This window comes from Meleagris gallopavo, chromosome 17 (genome assembly GCF_905368555.1).
Source record: "Meleagris gallopavo chromosome 17, MGAL_WU_HG_1.1, whole genome shotgun sequence".
Taxonomy (NCBI): Eukaryota; Metazoa; Chordata; class Aves; order Galliformes; family Phasianidae; genus Meleagris; species Meleagris gallopavo.
Window position 1 is genome coordinate 11,902,426 of NC_139420.1, and position 12,469 is coordinate 11,914,894.

The 12,469-nt window shown below is 42.1% G+C and overlaps 1 long non-coding RNA gene across 2 annotated transcripts in view; it reads left to right on the plus strand.

Moving 5' to 3' along the window:
• Window positions 1-6,034, plus strand: part of LOC109370292 (uncharacterized) — a 43,132-nt gene extending 37,098 nt beyond the window's left edge. For both annotated transcript variants that reach the window (XR_014887057.1, XR_014887056.1), the window contains exon 3: window positions 2,985-6,034. This is a non-coding gene — a long non-coding RNA (uncharacterized LOC109370292). The remainder of the gene's footprint in view (window positions 1-2,984) is intronic.
• The last annotated feature ends 6,435 nt before the right edge of the window (window positions 6,035-12,469 follow it).

A 12,469-nucleotide genomic window follows, 5' to 3' on the forward strand; every position in this document is an offset into this window, starting at 1 on the left:
TGAAGATATTCCCCTCCTTGAATTGCACTTGGTGTCACTAACTGTGCTCTGTACACCTCGAGAATGTCCCTTCGTCTTCGAGCTTTTCAGTATGAGAAGGGATTGCCTTTATGTTTGCAAAGGCTGCATTTTGCCTTGAATTGCTAAAATTTGGAGTTGAAATCATTGAAATACGTGCATTTAAATAGACTGGGATTTTTTTTAGAATGGTTTTGTCGATAGTGAGAGCTATAAATTTAACATGTCCCAGTGTGCTGTCAACTGGAGATGTTTGAAAGCCTGTGGGGAGGAAGGAGTTAAAGATCCTGTTCTGTGAGCCATCCACAGCAGGGAATGACCCAATTTAAAAGGGTTAACAGTATTTGGTTTTTCAGAACTATTTGTTATATCAAGTTAGTGCAGTAGAGGTCACACAGGTCACTCTGCCTCCCCCTTCCCTTGCCATTCCCAGCCCCCACTCGGTTCCTTGTTCCTTCTCTAATCTGATGACCTCAGACACAGCTCTTTCCTTATGATGTTCTTGACAGCATCTTCAGACAATATGCAGCTCGACGCCAGTTGTCTTTTCTTTCTCTCCTGTCCCACAGGAGAAAACCTTGGATTCTAAAAGGCACTTTGTGCGGCGGGGGAAAACCTCAGCGATTTGTTCTGTGGCTTTTGGACAAGGGCAACTCAGAAAACAGTTTTCCTTGCAAGCACACACCAAGCATAACTGTCCTTTTTTCCAGTGTGTGTTTCTTTCTCTGTGTTGGGTTGTTTGTTCCAGTTACATGTGCAAGTGATTAAAACTCACTGTGAATCCCACTTGACCAACTGCACTTTCTGCTCTTTCTTTCACAGTGTTGCTACGTGTTGTCTTACAGAGGACCTGAACAAATGCTTTTTTGGAAGTTAACATTTGCAAGTGGTAATAGAACTTTTCAGGTGGAGTATGCATATGGATTTAGCAACCAAATGAAGTCAGACTTACTGTTGTCAATGTGAGAATTTACCATAGCAAAGGTTGTTTAGAAGGTTCTCATTTTCATTCCTTCCCTCTGACCTTCTCCCATTGAAGCTTCTCTGAGATGTTTTCAGTGCATTTTTGTGACCTACTTTAAAAGGCACTGAAACTCCATAGATCTCCTGAAGGTGATGAAAAAATATCTATTTGGTGTCTTTTGAAAATCAGGTTAGAATCAGCTAGTAATGATTACTATCATATATCTGGTCAGCAGGGAATAGACTACAGAATACCCAATAGGAAATTAGAAAAGTTCTAATTTTCCCAGTTCATTGTTTACTGTTTCTCACTCTACTGCATGTCAACCTCTGCCTGCATCTGACATCCTCTTGGCCAATTTTTAAGAATGTTTCTCACTTCTCATTTTAACTGGTTGTCCATGATGTAGCCAGAACTGAGCAAGTTGCATGTGCTGCTAGAAGGTAATGTCAGTAAGGTGTAATGGGCCATTTTTATTCCTTTGGTTTGACCTGGTCTCTGAGGAGCAAGGTTTGTTTTTGTGGGATATCCTTGTCCTGGCTGTCCTTAATTTCCTGAGGGCAATGAATGACCATGAGCTGCTGCTGGTAATGCTAAAGCTGTTTCTTGCAGTCTTCCGAGGGCCAGACTCCTGTGTATTTAACAGAGCTTGAGGAATCAGTGAGAAAAAATGCCTGTGTGTATTTGCTTGAATTCAAAAGCAAACTTCAACTCAAGTGTGCTTGTGAGGCTTGCATTTGCTTTCTGGTCATGTTCAAGTGTACAGAAGTGCTAATAGCATGAATGTTAATTAAAAAGCAAAGTTTAAGGCTATGCCTTCTGTTAGAACTTTTGAACGTTAAACCCCAAGCAAATCCAGAATTTTAGTTCAACTGATACAAACTGTTATGTCTGGGAAGCAGACCCTTATGTTCAAAATTTATTGTAGTGAGCAAAATAAAAGCTGAATTAATACATTTCATTGCCTTCTTTTTTTTTTTTTTTTCCAGTTCACAACTTTCTCATTTTTTGATAAGTTATAAAATCATGCTGCCCAGCCACATAACCACCTAGCATTGTGTAGGAATCAAAATGATTATATTCAACTGTACGCTTTGCTGGGGAAGTTGAAAAAACGGCAGTGTTTGAATACAGGGTGTGTACTAAGCTGTTCATTGAGCTCCAACGTTTAGAATAAGGCTGGGGTATGCAACAGTAGCAAGTACCTGACGAAGGTTTGACACCATGGAATACTGGTTTTCCCAAATGTTTGTGAGGGTGTAATAAATGCAGTGTTAGAGGCTGCTGTTCAGATACCATGTTCAGGTAATGCTGAGTTCTGTTTTCAGTTCTGACATGAACTCTGTGTCCTTAAGCTTGCTAGTTGTCATTCCTGCCACAGTTTCCCTGTGAATGAATTGGGGATTGTACTATGAATTCATACATTTCACAGAGATACTGTTTTTCCTTTGTGTTCTATAGCAATTTATGAATGTTTGGTGACCAACCAAAACATAAAAGAGTTTGAAGTAATGGATTTTGGTTTTAGTGGACTTCTTCATGTGAGATTTTCAGAAGGTTTCCCGAGGTTTTCAGAAGGTGTCTATGGCCTAAAGATTTCCAGAGGGAATTCATGCACTTGTATGGTAGGGTTATATGTCCTTAAACATACTGGAAGAAAATGAGTTTATCTTTTCTAACACCAGGTAGAAAAATACTAATAGTGTAGGTATTGAGTCTGCTATCTGCATGGTTTAGATCTGCAATAGTTTCAAATTTTTGCTCTCGGGCTTGCCAGGATGCTTCAGAATTCTAGAGAGTCATGTTGTTGCTGTGCCATTTATTGTGCAGTTCTCACTCCATCTCTCTGTTGGCCTCAGACGTTCAGGTTTCTGGAACCATAAGCATACGAAGAAAGGGACCATCGGAAGGAATGAAGATATCAGAGGTGGTTGCTTTGTTTTAGTTGTTGTTTTGGTTTGTGTTGCTATTGGTTTAATTTTATTTTTTTTCTTTTGTGAAGGAAAAAGCAAGATGCCTAGTGTTCTGTCACTACAGCATTCTTCTTAATCATCAAGTCAGAGGACAGCATCTTAAGGAAATGTCAAATAATGGAGAGATGTATATACAGTTGCTGCAGCAGGGAGGAAAGCAACAAAACAGGAATGGAAATTAGCAAGAGGAGGTCTGAAAGGCCACGAGTTTCCAGCTCAGAAAGACGGTGGGAGAGGAAGTCGGTGAGTGCAAAAGGATTCCCTCTCTCCCCACCTCTTGGCCCCCACCCTCTGTCCTTCCTCCACACCCCTCCCGGGGCGATGGGAGAAGAAACTTGGCAAGCCATCTTGTCGCCAATCAATCTGTGGTGTAACAATTAGCACTTAAGCAGCACTCATGCTAAACACAGGCTCAGAAAACACTTAAAAAGAAAAAAAAAAAAAAAAAAGGGAGGGGGGGAACCACACACAACCCACCAACACAACAAGAGGGGAAAGCTGGAACAGATCAATGCCGCGCTGAGCAGGAGGCACCTAATACCCCATTATTGACGAGGACGATAGCGCTTTAAGTGTGTGCTCTCCACGCTGAGCAATTAGCCAGCAGGACCACTGCAGCGAAGGCAACTCCACCGCAAGAACGCACCCTCCCCTGTTGCCCCAAGAGGTGTTTGATGACAGCTTCATTTGTTAGCGTGATTCCAAGAGCTGGTGGCGCCGGCATCGTTCCATTACGGAAGGCAGCGCGAGGGGAGGTTGGGCAGCAGGTCTTCTCCCCCCCCCTCCCGGCCACGGGTAACAGAATACAGTAGACACGGAGTCTGTCTGTGAGCTGGCTAAATTGATTGTAATGGGTTTCTTAACGTGGTGAAAGAGCCGACTGTTTTCTCGCCTTGAAGAAAGGCCGGAGGAAGGAGGAAGTGACTCCAGCGGCTGCGGCGCAGCGGATGAAAGTAAACTTTTGTTTAGTAAAGAGCAGCCGACTGCAGACTGTCTCTGGCCTTTCAGCTAGCGCTCAGCAGCACTGTTTTTTAGAAGAAAGGGGAGAGGGCCAAAAACAAACTCTGTCAGCTTCCTGCCTCGGCTCTTGCTCTCATAATAACCCCACTGTCTGGCTCTGCTTCCCAGAAGCACACTGGGAACCTCCTAATGGCGTGAAGCTGTTTTTCAGAAGGTGCCTGCGGCCTAAAGGCTTTCCAAGAGATTTCATACCCATGTAGGGTAGGAATATGCATCCTTTTAAAAGCTTGGCTAGGCTGGGGCTTACCTCAAAAACACGTGCCTGGCTCCTGTAACGACAAGCTAGGGTCAGACCTAGAGAGGATGTGGCCTTCTGAAGAATATCCAAACAGCATCTCTTACCGATAAACTGGTGTTTATCTGAAAGCCCGAGAGTGATCTTGGGACCTCCCAAGTGGAGGTACTTCTCCCAGGTTAGAGCATGTCAGTGCAGTCAAATAAATCAGTGAGACAGTCACACTGGTTTGTGTTGGCAAACACAGCAGGTGCTATTGGATACTCACTCTGCTTTTCCCAGTTGTGTTGAAGCCTGTCCAGCTTATCTTTACCACTGCTGTTGTCCATGCTAGCTGGGATCTGCCTAAATAAAACAACATTGGGAGCTCCCTAGAGTAACCTGACCGCTTTCTATCCTGGGGATATCATAGTGTCATATCTGGGGAGTCGTCTTCAGTAAGTAAAATAGATGATACACAGATGTTCAAGTTTTTCTGGGAGGTGATATATCTTGTAACAGAAATCTGCCCTGTCCAGGTGCTGGAGTTTCAGAGGCTGGCCTCTCCATTGCTCTTCACTGTGGACATGCTTTGATTGTCTTCTCTTTGTCCATGGAGTCTCTCAGGAGTAGTACAGATAGATACCACAACAGATAAGGAGGCCCATACACCAGGTGTGCAGACATGAATGTATTGTTAAGGAAGAGAAATTAACTCAGACTACAGGTGCTTACACACCTTCAAACTTTTGCCTTGTCTGGAAAATAAATTTATTCTGAAAGTAGGATCTTGACAGTAAAGAAAGAAGATCGAAAAGTGCAACTTGCTGTACCACTGCAACCAGAAGCTGCTGTTTGCTTCTGACCAGGAGGTTTTAAGATGATGCCAGATGGGGCCATTAAAGCTGTGCAAACAATAAGGAGCACATAGGGGAGGCTGTTAATGGGTTTCTTTTGGAAGCATCAGCTGGAGCTGCTGAATGGGGCACATGACCTATTAAAAAAAGCCACTTGAGAAATCTCTATGCCTGCTGCAATGATGGGATATTTTTACCCTCCTTGTTTATGCCAACCCACTAAGGATCTGACATGCTGGACGCTGACACACTTCTGTTTGCAACTTTGCTCACTTGCCAATATGCTTTATGGCTTGTGCTATAAAGTGCTGAGATCAATGGACTGGATGAAGCATCCCAACCACATCATCTTGAATAGAGAGGAAGCCTCGTTTAAAGAGATGGCTTCCACAGAAACGTTGTTTGATTACCATTTCTGGGAAAGGGAAGAATACTTTTAGTGCAGATTCTTTCAGTGGTTACAAACGGGTGTTTTGCATGGAGAGCAAGCAGCAGCAACATGCACAGTTAAAGAAAGCTAGCAGAAGACTTGTGAATGTGTAAGTTGTGGTTAGGGGGCTTATGTGATGTAGAGCTTGTGGGTATGAACTTCAGCTCACATGAGGATCAGTTGCTGACTCACCTTCTGTTGTATGAAGGGAAATGGTTCTACCTATGGTGGCCAAAGAAAAGTTTAAAAAATAAATAAATAAAAATAAAGGAAAAAAGTACCTTAGCAGTGCATTCAGCTCTGAAATTGTTCCATAATGTGATGGTATTTTCAGTCTTTTTGACAAAATATCCTAACATCCTGCCTTGTATTTTAAGATACTGTGCTCATTATCACAGAATGAGTTAGCTAGAGAGTATATGCGATGGAATTGTATTAAGTGTAGAATTGTTCCTTGAATTGAGTAGCTGTGATTTTATAGCCACCCATTTAGACGTGGTCACTGTCGTTCAGCTCATTTATATGACTGCAAGCTCCTGTATAAGTTCCTGCATGGCCAGATTGCAGAGCTGGCCCTCAGTGCTGTCACTGGCCACTGGAGAATCTGTATCTGACGATCTTTTTCAAGTGAGCAAGATGAGAGTATGAAAGCCTTACCATTGTAACTTACTACATGTGGATATAAGTAACCTCATACTGTGCAGGAGAGAATCACTTCTGTGGTGAGAACTGTGTGTTTCTTAAGTGAAGTTTGAAAGAGGAGATTAATTTGTCCATTCAAATTTGACTCACTCTGCTTGATTCTTTGCTACGTGAAGCTGAGTTGTGGGATTTTTCTATGGGCTCATCAGTCATTTTACAATGCAATGCAATGTATCACCAGTCAAAGAAGATGGAAATGACTACAGAATGGTTGAATCACCAGTCATTACAGGGATGCAAGGCCTGTTCTGTTCAGACAGAAGATTATTTGTATCTGAGTGGTGCTATTACATTTACAGGATCATAGAATCAGTAAGGCTGGAAAAAAACCTCAAAGATCATCAAGTCCATCTGTCAGCACATCACAACCATGACCACTGAAGGTGTGCCTCAGCACCACATCTCCATGGTTCTGCAACACCTCCACAAGCGTTGCCTCTACTGCTTCCCTGGGCAGCCTGTGCCAGTGCATCACCACTCTTTCTGGGAAGAAGTAGTTTCTAATACTCAGTCTGACCCTTCCTTTGCACAACTTGAGGCCATTCCCTTTTATCCTATGGCTGTTACCTGAGAGAAGAGTTGGATGTCCACTTTGCTACTACCTCCTTTCAGGTCTCTCATAGAGAGTGATAAGGTCACCCCTGAGCCTCCTCTTCTCCAGACTGAAGCATCCCAATTCTCTCGGCTATTCCCTATAAGACGTGTTGTACGGGAGTTGTTGAGTCTCGGCCTGAACCACTGATTGAGCACCAGGGGAAAAAGAACAGGTCAGCCCTGGGAGCACAGGTGAAGGCAATTCAGCTGTGTGATAGGAAGGGGTGGAGCCTGGCTGTGCCTCTCTTAGGTTTCATTTAAGGGCTGACTGTCACAGAGGAAGGATTTTTCTCTGGACGTCCCTCTTTGGTGGAGCTTTTTTGCTGTAAACTTGGAATCTTCTGATACAGGTGAACAATCTTCTTCCCTTCCTTTAGAGCACCTTTCTATTGTCCTGATACTTCTGTCAGCGCATCTCTGCTATAATACCTTTCCCATTGTATTGATTTGTTCAATTGCTATGTGCATGCTCCAGAACCCTCACAGCTCTGTTGCCCTTCTCTGGGCACCCTCCAGGGCCTTGGTGTCTTGTAGTGAGGGGCCCTAATACTTCTAGATCACCTTCCACTGATATTATTTCCCAATGGTACAATGTAAAGTTATTGGTAGGATTTTTCTAAGGTAAAGGTAACCAGTATAGAATAGGCTTTGGAGAAGATTATTAGGTAAAGTAGGAGATGGAGTGTCACATTAAGTTTTGTCCTAGTTTTGTTTATGCAGTTGTATTGAACAATAATAGAATAAACATGGAAAAGGGAGGCTGTTTGTTATAAGGGAGCAACACAAGAGTAAGGGTGTTTCCCCTTGGGGAAGATTAGTTAGGAGCTAAGGGTGAGCAGGGCCAGTGACCACAGTCCCACTGTACCAGAGGGCTGTTGACTGGGTTGTTGATAATAACACCTTCCATTGACAGATTAATTTCCAAATCAGGCAAGTACAGGGTGGTGAGTAGTGTTTGAGGCTAAAGAGGGAAGTCCAGCCAGTGAATCAAGACCAACAAAGACAGGAGGGCCACAGGTATTTCTATACCATAGTCCAGGCATGGAGTGTGAGTCTAGGCTTACGTGAAGCTCCAGGACCAAGGTGCAGAGAGTGTATAGATGCAGATCCTAAGTGAGGCTGTCCAGAGACGGTAAGATTCATTAGTACGCTCAGGTCATAATAGTGGGAGTCTGAATCTTTGCATTGATGCCCTAGCCCTTTTCTCTGCATAGAAAGCTCAAGAGTAGCTTTTCAATTTGACACAACATCCCTTTGAAATTGAAATGAGATACTTGACTAGTTTGTTTCAAATACAAACGGGCACTGTTTGGTTTGAATTGCAAATGTGTTTTGTCAAATTCTTAAGTAGGCGGTGATAGACCAGTAAGTTAGAGATAGGGTCTTTCACACAGCATTTTTCATTGCCTTTGCTGTATGCCTTGTTGAGAGAGAGAAAAAATTGGTAATATGGTTACTGTCTCTGTACATCTAACTGTGGTTCCTAAACCTCCAAAAACACGAATCTGCAGTTGTGCCAATTCTTCCTGTCCCTCGCCTGTATCTGGGAGCCCTTCCAATCTGACAAGAAGCATCACCTGAAGGAAAATCAACTTGAAGTGTTTCCTCTCCCACTTGCCACCTTCCAACTTTGGTTGCTGAGAGAAGAAGAGAAAGGCTTTTAACACCATCCAGTGACCCAGCTCTAAGTACCATCTCCTGGATTTGATCTAGCCAGGGAGACGGGAGGTCAGCTGCAGGGGCCAGGAAGAGTGAGAGAAACCATGTCAACAGGCTGCTCCTGCCGTGTGTGAGTGGTGAATGATGAGCGTGTGACACGGTAGAAGGAGCGAGGGTGCTCACCTGGAAAATGTTGTGGGAAGCCTGTCATGGATGTTTAAGTGCTGACAAGATGTGTCTGAGATATTCTTGCAGTACATTTAGGTACACAAGAGTAATCTTCCTCGTGGTTCCTGATTCAGAAGCAAAGTTGATGCCCTGGTTCATAGTGGGGGAGATGAGCAGCAGGTTACAGCCTGATGGTTGGGAATGAAGGCAGTTATAAGTATGGAATAAATACCTCTTTACTTATGACTGAATGGGCAGATGAAACTGAGAGTTTAATTCTGCTGTCTTCCCTTGATCCATAGGTTTGGTTCCAAATAATCTGAAATGAGGAAAAACCAAAGAAAATGCCATTTCTTATGAACAGATTTTGAAGTAGGCTCTCTTTCAGGAACACATCTGGGTCACTAAATCCTTTAAACAACATGTAGCTTCTTTCTAAGGAAGAAAATCCATGGGATAAATCAGCTGCCTTAAACGTAGCTTTCAGTGTTCAAGAGCAACCTCCAGGAATGTTGCAAATTAGATTGGAGGCAGCACTGAGCAAAGCAGTCCTGCTTCATTGGTTGTATCAGCAGGTAGTGGGAAAATTGGGCCAGATCAGGGTCTCATGCTTAAGGAATAATTGTACATTTTAGTCACTGCAACATTGTCTGCAAACAGTGAATATGTTTCTAAATGAAACTATATCTATCTTGAGAAATTGATGTAGCAGTGGTATCATGAACACAGTGCAAAGCAATTTATTCTGCTTATGAGCTATGCCTGACACATATTCTTCAGTTTCCCACTCAGAATGTTCAAAGATAGTTCAGTTATCCAGGCATTGCCTTGAAAATAGTTGGACTGCAGTGGGAACTATTGGCCCAGAGTCCCCTGATGTACTATTCCTCAGTTAAGAACCAAAGTAACATTAGAAATTTCTAGTAGTTTGAAGAAATCTGTAGATATTTTTATATTAAGTTGTCATTAGAGGTAATAATGTAGTTATTTGAGCATATACCTCCCAATGCCTTGTCAGATAATGTGTGCGCTATGCAATGAAAGACAAATAGTCTTCTGAAAAGAGGTGACTTGTCTTGTTTTGACGTCAGTTTAAATCTGTAAAATGTGCTCAGCTCTCCTGCAGTTTTCATACTTAGTATTTGGTACTTAAGTTCAGAACTAGGTCCTTAACCTCTAGTTGACCTACGTTCAACATTTCAAAAAATCAAGGTATAAATTGAATTTTTCTACTGCCTATATGTGGATAATAATTTTAGCCCATTTTATTTTCTCTTCCTTTGTTTGTTGCTCACAGTCTTAATTGCTTGACTTCTGTCATTCTGCAATAGTCAGATGCAAGAGCTTTGTAATGTTTAGCCCTTGAGCCTGACCTTCCAAACCCTGCAAAGTCAAAAGGAGAGGAAAGAGTTTTAACAGGATTTAATTGGGATCGTCTTTGCCCATCAGCCTCTTCCTGCTCTCCACCTGGGGGGGGGTTTGAGCTGGGGCCCTACTAACTGGTGGAGACGGAAGGGTGGAGAGAAGCAGATATCTCCACGTCAGAGCCGTGGGGCTGTCATTCTGGGTTACTGAGAAGACAGGAGATGGTGCCTGCAGGAAACAAAGATGCTTCCCACCTGTCCTGAGCTAATGAGGATGTTTCTGATGTCAATAAATGTTTCCTGATCACAACAAAAAGCCAGCAATCTTCACAACCCACTCATGGACAAGAGGAAAACAGACAAAGTAGAGGACAGATGTGAAAGAATCAGGGAATAGGATGCAGGGATGGTAAGACAGGTTATGTGGAGGAGGAGTAGGAAAGTGAAAGATCAAAGGAAGGAAAAGAGAAAGTAGAGTAGGGCAAGAGAGTAAAAATGGACTTCTTAATGGAGGGCAGTGGAGAAATAGGTAGGAAAGGACCTGAGATAAGAAATGTTGAAAGCAAGCACACTGGAAATGGACAAGAAGAGCTAAGAGAATGAAGAATGCTCTAACAGGTGGAGAGTAGTCTTTAGCCTAAAATAATTATTTCACTGATGAACATGATCAATGGAAGATGGGACACGGCTTGTAAGAGAAATCTTGGGTATAGAGAAAGGAAGAGGCAGGGAGAAAGTAATTCTGGCATATAGAGTGTTTAATCATACCTTGGAAATAGTAAAAGTAAAGAAAGACACCCACTTCAAGTTAAAAGATAGGAAGAGAAGTGCAAATAGGAAACCTGAACCAGGCATTGTTTGGCTGTTGCTGGTGGGCTCAAAGGCTGCCTAGTTATAGTTTGAACACATCCTGGGAGTAGAGCAGGGATAGGAAACAGGCAAACTGAGTTGAGGGTAATTCAATATAGATGATTGTTAGCTCTGTTTTTTGGCTTGATTGCTGAAACTCAAGATAGACTTGGTCTTGGATGCTCATTATCATATTCTCTTTCTAGAATCTGAAAATATGTTTCCAAGGTAAGCTTTGGAGTAGAAGCACAGTTTTGAAAATCTAGTCTGTGAGCTGGAGTTGCTCATTTGTTTGTAGAAATGGTCCCAGTGTACTGTTTGGGTTCTGTGCGTGTGTTTCTGGTGTTAATAGAGAATATCACTGATGTGAAGGGGATTTTGTGAACAGGTGTATAATGCAGAATTTGATCCAAATATCTTGGGAAAATGACATTTGACATTGTGAATAAGCAGAATACCATTCATGTAATAAGTCACATAGTTCAAATTCAATACAGATTGTAAAATAACAAACTAAAATGAAACTCCAAGACTTTGCTGTCAATACAGCACAATGTAGTTTCAAACATGTGTCTTATGCTCAATTTGGTAGAATACTATTGTCAAACTGTGCCAGTAGGATTTTTCAAAATCATGTAGTTCCAAAAAGTCCAGTCCTTTGGAGATGGAATACTATGTATACCTGCTTAGATCTAAGCCTTCCTTTCCTGAGACACTTCACTAATTAGTGCTGGACTACTCAGCTATCCTTGTTGGTGACCTAATCTTTCATGAGTACTCTGTGCATTCTCTTGTATTCTTGTTAAATAGTTTTTTCTTTCTGCACACCTTTCTGTCTGTGCAGGTTTGCAATAATTTCAAGGCATTGCCAATGCTCCCTAAGCTCTTGGGAAAGAGGCAGAGCTATAACAAAGGGCATAGTTCTTTTTACTTCTAGCTGTCAGTTCCTTACTCTTATCTGAAATACTTAAGCAAAAATTTTCAGTCCAGAAATGTCTATTATGCTAATGTAAGATCACCAACAAATACAACACAGGTAAAACTTCCACATCAATACTATAGCTTCCCTTCGGCCAGCACCTCATGGGAAAAGCTTCATTGTTGATACAAAGCACGAGAGAGTACATTTGAAGTACTGTGCTAATAAGCCTTCATAGTCCCCTGCTGGGATAGCAAGTTTTATCTGTGACTTACAGAGGTGAAGAGATTTGTCCAAATGTGTGCAGCACTTCTGCCTCTGGTGTAGAAATTAAATGATAGCTTTATACTCCTTGAAAACCTACTCCTCTATGTCTTCAGTTTAACATATTTACCATAGAGGCACGAGCAGGTCCTGGTCACACATTTGTGTTGAAATTTTGGACCTTTTTCCCCCTAAGATGATACCTTTTATCACTAGCATTGTGAAATATCTTACTCTGGAGAATTGATTCTTCTACTTTGTATCAAGTGTTTTATTAGGAAAGTCATATGTGTTTTCCATGTTCCAATTGCTTTTAAATTGCATGTCAATAACAGTACTCAGAATGACAACAATTAGCTATGTGATGCTATGGGTGAGATTTTTCTCATTTTGGTTGAGTCATTGGAAGACCTTCCATCTAATCTAAGCTAGGCACCGGAATTCTTCTGTAGACAGTATGAGAAGATCAGCAGC